Source organism: Gavialis gangeticus, unplaced genomic scaffold, assembly GCF_001723915.1.
Source record: "Gavialis gangeticus isolate Ggan-Ray unplaced genomic scaffold, GavGan_comp1, whole genome shotgun sequence".
Classification (NCBI taxonomy): domain Eukaryota; kingdom Metazoa; phylum Chordata; order Crocodylia; family Gavialidae; genus Gavialis; species Gavialis gangeticus.
In genome coordinates this window covers 31,880,563-31,895,569 of record NW_017729032.1, presented here as the reverse complement: position 1 = coordinate 31,895,569, position 15,007 = coordinate 31,880,563, and positions in this window count along the sequence as shown.

The window sequence follows — 15,007 nt, the reverse complement described above, 5'->3', positions numbered from 1 at the left end:
ACACAAAGCAATATGAAGTTTCCTGTTTTGCATTTTACTGCTTGTGAATCCATTTCATAACCCTTATTTTAACACCCTTACTATTCCATTAATTACACCCCCCCAACCAGACCCCACACACTTCCCCACACCCCCCTCACATACAATATGCAAGTGTAAGACTTTATTGTTGAGCTATTATGCAATCACCTCTATATGCACTATGCAAACACACAGAAATCAGGACAAAAGCATGTTTTGAAATAAAATTAAATATATATTATAGTAGATGTTTCATTTTTAGTATATGATTTGTTGTTTTTCCAGTTCCAGATGGCACCCCTCCCCAAAAGAGTACTTCTGGGGCAAAGGGAGGGACTTTCTGGTGCCAAAGGTCAGGGCTTAGGGGGCAGAACTTCCATTCCCAAGATGGCGTCTAAGGGGTGGGGCACCTGTCAAAGGGCTGGGCTACCATTCTGGCCCTCGACAGCTCACCTAAACTCATTAAGCAGCCCTCCTGCTGAAATAATTGCCCACTCCTGTGCTAAGCCATGTCAATCCTCAATTGTGTTTTTATCCTTCTGTGAACTTAAAAATGTCATAAATGAGACTACTTGATTTGAATAGACCTTAGTTTGAAGTCTCTGTAAGGAGACCAAACTTTCACTGATCAGTAGGGCTGTGCAAAGTTTCAGTTGCTGATTTGATTTGGCAGAGATTCAGCCCAATTTGGTGGCTGATTCTCTGAATCCAAATTGAATCAGGAGACCCTTTAATTTCTCCAAATCGAATCGGAACCCTTTGAACTGATCCTCCCCCTCTACGCAACACTGGTCAGGCCACAGCTGGAGTATTGTGTCCAGTTCTGTGCGCCCCATTTCAAGAGGGATGTGGACAACATGGAGAGCGTCCAGAGGAGGGCCACCCGCATGATCCGGGGACAACAGGGCAGACCCTACAGTGAGAGACTGCAGGACCCGAACCTATTCAGCCTCCACAAGAGAAGGCTGAGGGGGGACCTGGTGACCGTCTATAAACTCACTAGGGGGGACCAGAAGGGTTTGGGGGAGACGCTGTTTCCCCTAGCGCCCGCTGGCATAACAAGGAGTAATGGGCACAAGTTGATGGAGAGGAGGTATAGATTGGACATCCGCAAAAACTACTTCACAGTTAGGGCGGCTAGGAGCTGGAACCAACTTCCAAGGGAAGTGGTGCTGGCCCCTACCCTGGGGGTCTTTAAGAAGAGGCTGGATGCCTACCTGGCTGGACTCATTTGAGTCCCGTTTCTTGTTTTGGGGTTTTGTTGTTCTCCCGCCCTGGCGGGGGGTCGGGCTAGAAGATCTACTAGGTCCCTTCCGACCCTAAATCTATGAAACTATGAAACTATGAAGCAACAGATTAGAGTGGCAGCTAGTAGAGGAAATGCCCATAGGGTATTTTGCATTCTACTGACTCAGTTCAATCCTATTTATATTCAATTGTCCACCTTCAGTGATGTGAGTGGGTGTCCTAAATCAAGTCAGAAAGACAGCGCACTTTGACAGAGCCTTCCCCCTTTTGTATTTTTCTCACGTGTCACAACTTTGATAGGAGTTAAAGTTAGTACTTGCAGGTGGGTGGCCTCTGATTTTTAACTAATGCCCAGAGTGACACTCGCTCTTTCCTTAATGCTACTGCAGCTGGGGAAGCCGGCAAACTCCCTCCCCAGGGGTAACACCCTTATGCATTGAAATACAGTTCTGGGAAGGCTGAGGTCCTTACCCAGCACTCAGTCTTTCCTTCCTCCCTCCTTCTGCTCTCTCTCTCTCTCTCTCTCTCTCAGAAAGCAGAGATAAACAAACTGCAAATCAAATTGTTAATTGGCCAGCTGCAGGCTTTTTAATTTGCTCCTTCTCTCTGCCTGGAGAGATCCAGCTTTCAGCCTGGTCAGGTAATGTAGTCAGTCCACAAATGTTTATTTCCAATGTCTAGCAACAAAGTCTCTAACTAAGCAGGAGCACCTGGTCCCACAGTGAGTTTCCAGTGAGGTTTACTTCTGGTGTAACGTGTTGCCTGGCTTCTGTTTTCCTTCGGACATGCTGCCCCTGTCACTCCTATGCCTCCACATGGGAAACTAGTTCTGTCACTGCAACTGTCTCTTGGCTCTGGTTCCTCTCCCCTTCCAGGGAAATTACTAATCAAGTCTAGCTCCTCTTATAGGGGATCCTTAATTGACACTTTACCAGTTGTGCTGGTCTCCAATGCTGCGAACTCTCCTGGCACCAGCGAAATAACATCATCTCACTGGCCAGTCCCACAGAGTCTGGTAAGTTTCTCTTTACTCTCTTCACTCTTCCATAACAGGGCTACTGGCTCCCTGTTACAATCGCCTTACTTCAAGTCTTTCAAAGAAAGCCAGCCTGTCTATTAGCTGTTTATGGAAAAATCCGTTAACCATCAAATACAGTGCTGAGTCTTCTAAGAATGCATGTTTATTGTCCTGAATTTATGTTGGATTTTATAGTATCAGATACTGGGTCAAATATAGGGAAGAATTGGTACATGGAGATTTCCCCCTGTATTCCATGATTTGAACATTTTTCTAACAAGCCTTTCTATAAGAACAGGTAATGACTTCAGTAATGGATAGAGCACTAAAATATTGTTACAGGCCACTTTAATAACTTTACAGTTTAACCAAGTAAGTGTTATTAGAGACACCATAGCAGAGTGGTTCATGTGGCTTTTTAGAGCTTTGGAATCATGAGTTCAATGTTGAATCCTGACTCATCCTAAAGGCTGTCCTTAGTTTACTCAGTTGCAAGTACATATGTGGCTATCTGGGTTGGGGACACAAAAGCAACTGGGTGTGATCCTAAACATCTCACTCTTGTATATCTTTACTCATAACTGGCTGCTGACAGACATGAAAAAAGGCTTTACTTTCAGCTTGGCAGCTCCAACACAGTGCATGCCCAGAAGAGGCATTGTGTTAGTTTGAGCTGGCTCACCCAATGTTTGTATAGATCATGTAGTTCAGTGGGGCTTTTTGGCACTTTTGTCTAATAACTGATTGAATCAAGCAATCTATACAGATGCTGGGTAGCCAGGTTGAACTCCCATGCTTTCTCTTCTGGTAAAGCACTGGTTTGGGGGTTTTTTTGTCTTTTTGGCCAGGGGTGAGGGAGTGGTTCACATCTGTCAGCAGCCACTAAGCCTAAAGGGTCATTAGGTTTTGGAAGCCCCCACTTGGATGGCCTTCTCAATATTTATCTATATAATTCAGACTCATAAGGTGAGGTAGATCTATGTTATAACAGCTCGTATAGTATTGCATTGTCTGATATATACAGAGTTCTCATTAGCCATGTTTCTATTCTCTCTTTTTCTCTCTCATTTTCAATTTGTAGGATTTCTAATTGGATAAGAGAATATGACAGACTAAAGGGAAGAGCTGAGACTGTTTACTTGAAATTCATAACCTTAAGTACCTAGGAAATTTAACACCTACACCATCATGTTTCCTTTGCTCATGCTTTGATTTTTCATGCCATACCTGTCCCAGAACTGTCAGTACAATATAAAAGGAAGGCAAAAGGTCCATGTTTTGCAAAGATAAACTCTTAGTTATTAATAAGTCACACAGTCAGAAAGTGGTGAGAAGGAGATATTGATTCATGACAGTGAAGAATGTGATAAAGAGATCCGCACATGATAGATTGGGGTGGACAAAATATGGCCCATGGGCTGGATCTGGCCCACCAACTGGCTGGATCTGGCCTGTGGCTGACCCTGTAGTGCTTCATGTGGGGCTGAACCCCACTCTCTCCTGCCCGGGCAGCGTGCACCTGCACTCCCCCCCAGCCCCGGCCCCAGTCAGTGCACAGCTTCTGGTGGAGCTATTCCCAGTGTGGCTGCAGTCTGCCAGATGTTTCACTGCACCCCCACCTCCAGTGGAAACAGCCAGACTGAAGCTTCCCCCCTCATTTTCCCAGGGCAGTGCACCAGAAGGCAGGAGTGGCTGCTGGAGGCAAGGGGAGCACAGCAGCAACCATATGGCTGCAGGTGTACTGAGAACAACCCTACCAGAAATTGCTGTGCATGGTGGCTGGGGTTGGTAGGGCTGTTCTGCTCCCCTCACCTCTAGCTGCGGCTCCTGCTCCTGCCATGCCATGCTACACCATGCTGCACCACTCTGGGAAGATGGTTGGGGGGGAAGATTCAACAGGAGGCTTCTGCCTAGCACATGGAGATCCAGCTCCAGCTCTTGACTGCCTTTCTCCTGTTCCACGTGCCTGCAGGGGCTGCTCATTGAGTCAGGCAGGCAGAGAGAGTGGAAGCTGCACAGGAACTGGAGCCAGAGGTCCATGTGTGGGGCAGAAGCCTCCCACAGAAGCTTCCTGCCCATCCACCCAGAGCAGCATGGTGCAGGAGGGGCAGGGGCAGAGGCAGGAGCTGTGGCAGCAGCAACCTCAGCTGGAGGCAAGGGAAGCAGAACAGCCCCACAGCCCCAGCAAGCGCATAGCTCAGCCCGGCACAACACAGTTCTGGCTACAAAGCTGGGACCCATGCAGTGCAGCATGGAGCCAGCCAGGCTCAACTCATCCAAGTTGCAGTGTGCAGTTCCCTGCTGCAAGGCCAGGACCCATGCGGTGTGGCATGGAGGGGATGGGCCGTGCCAAGTGAGGCTGGTTCCATGCTGTGCCACATGGTCTCCAGCCGTGCGGCTGGAAACATGTTGGGCTCAGCCAGGTTGGGCTGGCTCTTTGCCATGCTACATGGGTCCTGGACTTGCAGCCAGGAACTGTGTGCTGCAGCTGAGGCAGGGCAGGGAGGGCTGGCTCTGCACCTCCCACCATACCCCCAACACACACCGATACCCTCCCACAACCCCCTTACTTACTCCCACCCCCCCACCATAATCCGACACACCCACACACTGACACCCTGCACCATATCCACACATACACACCAACACCCTCCCACACACCCCAGCCCCACAATATCACCAAACACGCTCACGCCCTCTCACAATCCCTGCACATGCTCGCACTCCTACCATACCCACACCCACACCCTCCCACATACCCCCACACCTATACCCCTCCATGCCCACCCACCACCCTCCCCCACACATCCCACTCACCACACCCACACTCTACATTAACACCCCACACACCCACTCCCCAACCACACAGCCCCCACATACATCCCCTTAATCTCCCCACATACAGTATACAAGAGTTAGACTGTATTTTGAACTGTTATGCAATCACCTCTAGATACACTATGCAAACACACGTAAATTGGGATAAAAATATATTAAAAAATAAAATTAATATAAGTTATAGTAGTTGCTTCCTTTTTTTAGTATATGATTTGTTTCTTTGGGTTTTTTGATTTTTTTTTTTAACCTGATTTAAATCCTAAACATTTCAAGGTTAAGATGCCCCATATCAACAATTGTTTATTGACCCATAGTGCACAAGTAACTAATATGCTGAAATCATATTTGAATCAATTCAGTTACTTCTTCAGAACCATGAAATCAAGTAACTTAATCACATTAGCAATGCCTGACCATTCTATTTCAATTCTAGTGCTGTACGTGAAGCTGATGAACTGCCTTTTATTTCGGTGGTACCAAGACAGGGTTTCACAGTCCATTTGTGACTTATGAACATATTTCCACTTATTGCCCATAAATCTTTTCATATTTTATTATCCTTCTTGCTATAAATGCCTAGGTAAATACAGGACTAGGTAATGTATTGACAGTTTCTAACTCAAAGGGTAAATTTTGAGGGCCATTTCTGTATAAAAATATTCTATATTTGCAGTACAAGTGTTATCTTAATTTTAGTGGATACGTTCCCTAGTACTGGTTCTATAAATGTCAGTAACTTTTTTCCAGTTTGTGTTACCAACACTGAATGATTGCATTATGTCTCTGCTAAATATTGTTTAACTAAACCTGTACGTACCAAGAGGCAATTAGTATAATACCAAATTAAAAGATACCTTTTTTTTGGATATGCTGAAACTGTCTTGGCACATTTTTTTCAGATTTCTGCTTTAGTTTAGATTAATACTTTGATTTGTCAAAATTCAGTTGAGGTTGTTGATATGACTGGGGACTGGTAAGCAGCCCCAAATGCTTCCTAGCAATAGTATGTGCCATTGGAAGCTAATGAAGAGTCTTCAAAAGTTGCAGTATTTTATAAATCAGGACAATGGTGATTTATTTGCTATATGTAGTATATATTTGTAATATGATAGTGCTTAGGGATGAATCAGGAATAGGGCCTCATTTTTTTTTGGTATTATACAATCCCTTCCCAGAAGAATTTACAGTCTATATGGACCAGACAGAAACAGGTTACAGGAAGAGGATGATAAGATATTAACAGAATAATCAAGGTTGCCAGCATCATGCTGATAGCACAATATATTTTTAATTCTTTGAGAGAAAGTTTGTTTCTATGGAATTAGCTGAACAGACAGACAAAGGGAGTGAGACAGGGCAAAAAACTGTATGGGGGTGTCAGGGAACAGCGGCCCCAAGGTCACGGTGGGCCGAGGGTTTCGATACGAAACAGGTGGGATTGGCGGCGAGGAGTCTGAGTGGTATGGGACACATGCGGTTTCAAATAAAGTTGATTTATTTACTTACGCTTTTAGAGCGTACGCGGAAATCTTGCTTTTTCAGTTACAGTATTAATGAGAACAAACAACAAAGGGGTCTGTTGGCCCACGGGGTTCTCAAGTGAGCCCTTGCTTTCTAGCTGGAGCTAGGTGCGGCTGCCCAACTCGATAGTCCCAGGGCTGGTCAACAGCTCATAAATCGGGATACGAATAGCAGAACTGTAACACGTAGAATGTCATGATGCCAGTCCAAATGGATGAAACGGGTGGTCGTTGAGATGCCGAAGTTGAATCGGAAGTCGAAGTTACGATGTCACAGCCAGTGGTCGAGGTGCGGGATCGTGGTTGAGGTTGAAGCCGGAAATTAGTTCGTTAGCCAGATATCAATACGGAATAATCAGATTAAGACGAATTGAATAAATTGCAAAATCATAGCTGTGAGGAGACCAGTGGCCCAAAGCCCTCCTGAGGAGCAGTCCCTGAAGCCGCAGCCTCTGCTCTCAGGATCGGTTCGATCTCTTCCTGTGGGACAGTCTCTGCTAAGGCAGTATCTGTTCGCAGGTCGAGCGTGGTCTCCCTCCTGAGGAGCAGTCCCTGCATCAGCAGCCTCTGCTCTCAGGGTTCGGACAGGAGACCAGTGGGCTTAAAGCCCTCCTGAGGAGCAGTCCCTGTCAGGCCAGCCTCTGCTCTCAGGACGAATCTTCCCTGTCAGCACCGCTGTCAGAACCCCCCAAAACTCTCTCTCATTCTCTCTTTTGCTAACTCCCCCCCGAGGAGGGGCCCCCAAGTCTTTATGACAACCGGGTAGCCAATCAGGTTGTCTTTTCTAAAGAAATTTCTAGTCTGATTACGTCATGCAGTCTGTAGACTGAGCATGCGTCTGGTCAGATTACTTCATCTGTTGAGCAGAACTGAGCATGCATGTTCTTACAAAACTAGGTCAGCTTTGATTGACAAGCCAAGGGTGGCATAGGGGGCACATGCTGGGCACGCTGTGGAATTTTCCATAGGCCTTGTCTGCTTGTCTGCATATGATCAAACTTAACTCTTGTGTTACCAGCATACACTTAAAATTTGGTCCAGACAGTGGGTAGAAGAAAACAGTCTGGGAGGCACTTGAGAGGGCAAATTATCATGGCTTTCATTTTCAGATTACACTGTTTTCTCAAGCTACTTCTATTTTCTGCCCAAGATTGGTTTTGCTTAGATGTTGGCTGATGTTACTCCATTCTTTCAAACATGGTGATATTCTTAGAAGATCTGGCATGATGATGCAGCAGGGAAACCATCATGGATCTGTAGCAGGTAGATCATGCCTGACCAATCTGGTTTCATTTTATGACAGGGTCACAAAATACTTAGATGCAGGAGTAGAGGTAGGTGGATGTCCTTTTCTTGGATTTTAGCAAGGCCTTTGATATGGTATCTCATCCCGTTCTCATAAATACATTAAGAGACTGTGACATAGATGTTTACATGGTCCTGTGGTGGCAAATTGGCTCAGCAGTTGCTCCCAGAGAGTGGTAGTAGATGGGTCGGTATCAACCTGGAAGGATGTGGGTAGTGGGTTTCTGCAGGGCTTGGTCCTTGGACCTGCACTCTGCAATATCTTCATCAGTGACTTGGATGTGGGTGTGAAGTGTACTCTGTCCAAGTTTGCAAATGATACTAAATTGTGGGGTGAAGTGCACACTCTGAAGGGTAGGGAACGATTGCAGGCAAACCTGGACAGGTTAGAAAAGTGGGCAGCACACACACAATAGGATGCTGTACAACAAAGACAAATGCAGAGTGTTGCACCTAGGGCACAAAAACATCCAGCACACCTACTGGCTAGGAAGTGACCCTCTCAGCAGCACAGAAGGGGAAAGGGATCTTGGAGTCATAGTGGACTCCAAGATGAACATGAGTCATCAGTGTGATGAAATCATCAGCAAAGCTAACTGCACTTTATCATGCATCAGCAGATGCATGACAAACAGAACCAAGGAGGTGATACTCTCTACGCAGTATTGGTCAGATCTCACCTGGAGTACTGCATCCAGTTTTGAGTGCTATACTTCAAGAAAGATGTTGATAGACTCAAGAGGGTGCAGAGGAGGGCCACCCGTATGGTTAGGGGCTTACAGGACAAACCCTGTGAGGAAAGACTGAGGGATCTGGACCTCTTCAGCTTCTGCAAGAGAAAGCTGAGAGGTGATCTTGTGGCCACCAACAAATTAATTACGGGGATGCAGCAAGGGATGGGAGATGCTCTGTTCAGCAGGGCACCTCTTGGGGTAACAAGGAACAATGTGCACAAACTGACAGAGAGCAGATTTAGGCTAAATATCAGGAAAACTTCTTCATGGCAAGGGTGTTCAAAATTTGGAATGGGCTTCCAAGGGAGGTGGTGCTCTCCCCTACCTTGGGGGTCTTTAAGAGAAGGCTGGATAAGCATCTGGCTGGGGTCACCTGACCCCAGCACTCTTTCCTGCCTAGGCAGGGGTGCAGACTTGATGATCTGACCCTAGCATCTATGAATCTATGAATCTATGATGACACTGCCTTTGACATGTCATGTTCTGCTATAAGAAACAGCTATTCCAGGCTGGAGGATGCCAGGGAAGCCTAGTTTAGGTCAGTGAAGTGCATAAAGCTGCAGGCCCTGGTGAAAGGTTGGAAGCCTGGCAGAGGTCAAAAGCTGGAGGTCAGTACTCAAACACGCAAAATCCAGGGGCAAGACTAAGAGGCAGGGTCCAACATACCAGGCTAAAGTCAGATGCCTGAAATCTACAGTCAAGGGGTCAATACCAGAGGCTGAAATCAAGAGAACAATTCAAAATCAGAAGGCAGAGACAGGAGAGCAGAAGGCTGAACTAGAAACTGAGAAAGAAAGCCCAGGAACCAGGGATCAGGATAGAAGCAGGAGACCAACCTAGGAGCTATACTCAGACCAAAGGCTGTTTGCGGCATGGACTTCAAAGAACAGGTCCTAGGGCAGTCCAAGAAATGAGGAGTTGGAACTACTTAGGCTGTCATGGAACCCAGCTGGGACCATTATTGTAGCACTAGTTGGAAGCAGGGGAGTTTTTAGACCCACCCACATTTAAAAGCCATCTATCCTACTAGGTAGAGAGGTTCACAATTCAGGACTAGAGCTAGATGCTTGGGACAACTAAACAGAGAACCCTTAGCAGTACATACTGCTCCCTAAAGGTACACCTGGGAGGGTTAGCTCATTAATATCTGGAGCAGATATTTAGCTCTGAGAGAGGAAGCATTTTGAATCACAAGCAGGGAATGAAGTACCTGACTGACTACCGCTGGAATAAGTGCAACAGGCTTTTGAGAACACAATGAAGTATACAGGCAAGGCAAGTGAAGATCACAAAAGAGAAACTGAGAATCTTGGCACAGTTATTTTTCAGGAACCAATTTATATAGAAGACCTACTTTAATTACAAAGATTGCTTTTATACTTCAGTGAAAATGAAGTGTGGAGTTATATTCAGGACCTAATCCAATGACCATTTAAGTTACTGGAAAAACTCCTATTCACATCAATAAGCTTTGGATCAGGACTTCAACCAGCATCAAGTTCTGACTGGGGTTGTGCCTGAGTGTACACATTTAGGTTTAAAAACAAACTATTGTGTCTTTTGTTCTTTATACAACAAACCCACAACTCTGACCTCCAAGAACATACAGCTGAGCCTTTATATTTAAACTTGTTGCATGAGGCATCATTCCTCTGGTGAAATTCTGCCCTTCCCACTAATAAAGACACTGGGGATGTGTAAAAAAAAAAAGAATAATTCTAACTTGAATCCAGTAAATTCAAGCAGATACATTTCAACCGGCTTTGGTCCTACAAAACAAATGCCAGCCAGAGAAATCATGGTTTGTAGTTAAAATATTGGACCACCTAGTGCTTTGGCTGTTCTGGAATCAGTATACCTGCTGAAAGGTATTGGCAAACATAATATACCTACTATTGTGTATGTTCTTATCTGAGGATGGCAGGAGCAACAGGCCTAGATAAATTGCATTTCTCTTGGGAGGCTTCTGCTGAAAAACTATTGACCATAAACAGTCCTTAGATCATCTATTGCTCTGATTTATTCATTGAAAGGTCTTTTTAAATATGCACTGGATTAAGGGATTCATCAGTACCATTCTTTATCTAATACAGAAAAAGTGAATTTTACATTCAAGAAAATTTGATAATGACCTAATGAGTCATTATAATTTTACAGATTATATGGACGTTTTGTACTTATCTTTCTCCATGGCCTTAAGGAGTCTCACTCTGCTCACAAGCAATCTTGAAGATAGCAAACTCCTTGAGAATCACTTGATAGAGTTCCCCTTTCATTGTTCTGTGAGAGGATAGGGTTGTCCCATTCAAGTTAGAAATCTTAGGTACTAATCCTCAACTCAAAGATCCCGCAGGATTTAAAGAAATGCCTTACTATTTTCACAAAAGCCCTGTACCTCATTGGGTCTATGTCCAGTCAGTCTTCTTCCTGCTCCCTGTGGATGGCTCCACAGATGGATGACCAGAGATTATTAGGACATCCCACCTACCTTTGGACATCTTTACAGGGGTCTGGCATAGCTCTTAGCACTCTTGTTACTTTTCTGTCTGTCCTACCTCAGTGAAGTCTGATGGTAGAATAGGATTTCTGAGGAGGTGATGACTGTGGAGAAGCCATGTTAGATCTACTACTACTTCTCTCCCCAAGGAGTCCTTCAATCTCCCTGGGGCCTGGTGTGTTTTTCCTCCGCCTAGCTCCCTCCCTCCATCTCTCTTTCTCCCCCTCCCCCACCACACACATGCACTCATTTTATCTGATGAGGGCTTTATCACAGCAAGTGGAGAGGTCAGGAATGAGAAAGATGCCAGGCACAGAGCTGGACAGCCCTGCAGGACCCAGAGGAGATCTACGAGGGTCAGGTGACCTGAGCTCAGTATATGTGAGCCTGGGTTAGAGGCAGCAAGGCTGCAGCGGTCCTGAAAGAGGGGAGGCTCCCAACAGTGCAAGAGAGAGGGGAGCAGATATGGAACTGCAGCAAACTGGTGGAGGGTCAAGTCCCGTTATCCCAGACACTCTGCTTCCTCTAGTAATGGGGTAGGGGCCTCACTGCACCAACCCAGTTATATTGACAAAGTTGCCAATTTAGCATGATAAATAAGGTCTGATATAAAGTCAACAAAATTAATGGAAACAGTACTATTGATTTTAGTTAGTTTTATGTCAGTGAATGAAAGTAGTAAAAAAATAGGGAATTTCATATACAGCCACCTGGAAAGTACCATATACAAGTTACTCATGGCAGCTACCAATACCATCAATAATAAATACGTATCACTCTGAACAGTTTATAATAGGCAAGTCTAGAGATCCACCATGTGTTTTAGTACAGTCACTTCCATGTTAACACTACCTCATCTCCCTGCTCACGTCTAATGTGATGCCCATAACAAGCCAGCATAACCAATGGGAGCTAATTTGTCAAGCAGCTAGAGATGTCTGATTTGATCAAGTCACTTCAATATCAAATTTATGAAGAAAACACACACACACAAGACTAATTTTCAGATGATTTGGAGGCATGAAATGGCAATAGCTATCTGTGTATGAAAGTATGTGAGTTTATATCCAATCTTCCATCTCCTGTCTCTCCTAGCATTTGTCACACGCAGTCACTCATTGCTCACTAATTGTGTCTTTCTTCAAGTTTAGATTGTATGCTGTTTATGGGAAGGACCAGATCTTGTACACTGTATTACTCAAAGGAGCCTCAAACTCCATTTCAGCCTACACATGCTATTGTAACATAAATAAACTATTATCATAATCTAATGTGCAGTCATCTGCAGTTGCGTTGGGAAAAATGCATTCACAAATAATTATTCAATGAAATCTTGCCAACATTCCAAGCTAATATTACTCACAACAGTTTATTGGCTGGCTCAAAAGTATAGTGATAATGCTCCTGGTTCTAGATTTTTTGTATTCCCTATAGTAAATAATCTCTTTTCTTATGCCTGGAAGACAATTCAATCTTCTTAGTGCTCATATCTGTCATCATATTTTAGACTGATGTACCAGTACTTAGTACAGAGAGAGTACAGGACTATAATCCAGCTTTCTCAAACCTGGCTCTGCAAGTAATTCACTCTGTGTGAGTTTTTGATCACATAACCTTGTGCTGAAATTGGCTATTGATACTTGCCTACACTAGAATAGGTTTCACAGGGATTAATTAATGGTTTGTAAAGTGCTTTCTTACTAAGTATTATTATTGCCAATAAATCACCCAGGGATTTCTTTGTGTAGAAACTCTCTTACAAGAAATGTATTAAAAAATGCTGAATCTGTTAAAATTTAGGAGTCTACATAGACAAGTTCTTCTTCCTATTACCTATGCACACTTTTGAAACATGTAGTAGAGCATGAGACGTACTGTCTGAAGCCCTTGCTACACATTACATATATTATGCAATTTACTGATTAATTGCACAATAAAATGAGACCAGCCACATATGCAAAGTAACTTCTCACACAATAAAAATGACTATCTAGCTATACAAAGAGCCAACCAGCCATAAAGTTGGTGCTTGAAAATGTATAACAACTCTATAGCTGGTTTCTATCCAGCTTTAATTTGAACATGTAGCAGGGCTCCAAGCTAACAGCCTGTGTGTTAGTGATTAAACCCACTCCTATGTATTATGACTGGGGATTTTTCTCTTCTACTGCTTTGTATTTTAGGTGAATTTCTGAGAAAAAAAGGGTCCATTTGAAAATTTTATGAATGTTGAAACAATGAAGTATTTTGTACATTCTGAAATCCCTGGGATGAAGATGAAAAAGCTGGATGATCTGCTTCACTGCATTTACTTGGTTGCATTATGTGACACCTTATCCACATCTTTCCATGATTATGATTTAGTCTGAAATATGTAGAATTGGTGGGGGGTGAGGGGAATATTTCAAAATGTCAATCCCACATTCAGCAGGAGGAATATATTTGGAAAGTATTTATGAAAACTAAGACAGCAGTTTGGATAAAAATGTGCAATGTGATACTGTATTTTTAACAAAAGGAGTGATGTTGCAGATCAAGGGAAAAAAGTCTCTTTGAGATGAGGAATCAAATAAGTCTTTAGGGGTTTTTTTTACTCTGTAAACGTCCCATGGAGACAATGAGTGGTTAGACTTTCTAGGTCAGATATTCAACTGATGCAAATCAGCAGAGCTCCATCACCTCGGGGTAAGAAGGACTGAGCTCTCAGAAGCAAAATTTTCTATTCATTTATCAAGACTAGCAAAGTGCATAGTGGAGCATTTTTCTCCATTTAAATAAACATATGCCATTAAATAACTGAATGTATTTGTCAATAAGCTGGGAGCTCATCAACTCAAACTAACAGAGGATGGAAGACCTCCATTTGGATGAAATGATCAACCATACATTATCTATCATCTGCTGTTGCAACATGCCATGAAAAAGGCTTATATAGCCTTACAATGTACTATGCAGTCATTTTCAATAGAGACAGGAAAGTATTCGTATTATTCTACCAAGCATTGGTAAGACCTGATGAAGAATATAATGTACAGCTGTGATTACTTTTGTCAAAAAGTGGATTTTAATCTGGAACAACTCCAAAGAAAGGCTTCTGTATTGATTTAGGGGATTGCAGAAAATACTTTGAGAGAGAAGATTAAAATAACTTGGCTTGTTTAACTTAACAAATTAAGGTTGAGAAAAAGCATCCTTACCATTTTATAAATATATCAGGTGGCAAGGTTGGAGGGTTGGGGAGAGAGAAGAAATCTTTCAGTCTAACTTGTACCAATACTAAGATGAGTATACATCTTATGGACGGGTCATATTCAACCTGGGGGGAAGTGGGCAGCGGAGTCCCCCAGGGCTCGGTCCTTGGGCCTGCGCTGTTCAATTTTTTCATCAGTGATTTGGACAACGGGGTGAAAATCAACTTGTTTAAATTCACTGATGATACCAAAATTTGGGGTGAGGTGAGCACGCTAGTAGGGAGGGAAAGATTGCAGCAAGATCTGGATAGGTTACAGGAGTGGGCTAACATAAACAGGATGCGTTTCAATACTAACAAGTGCAGGGTGCTGCACTTGGGCAGTAGTAACCAGCAGCACACTTATAGAATGGGAAACTCCCTTCTTGAGAGCATGGAGGCAGAAAGGGATCTTGGAGTCATTATTGACTCCAAGATGAACATGGACTGACAATGCGAGGTCATGGTTGGCAGGGCTAACCGGACCTTGTCGTGCATCCACAGGTGCATCTTGAGTAGAGCCAAGGAGGTGATCCTCCCCCTCTATGCGATGCTGGTCAGGCCACAGCTGGAGTACTGCATCCAGTTCTGGGCGCC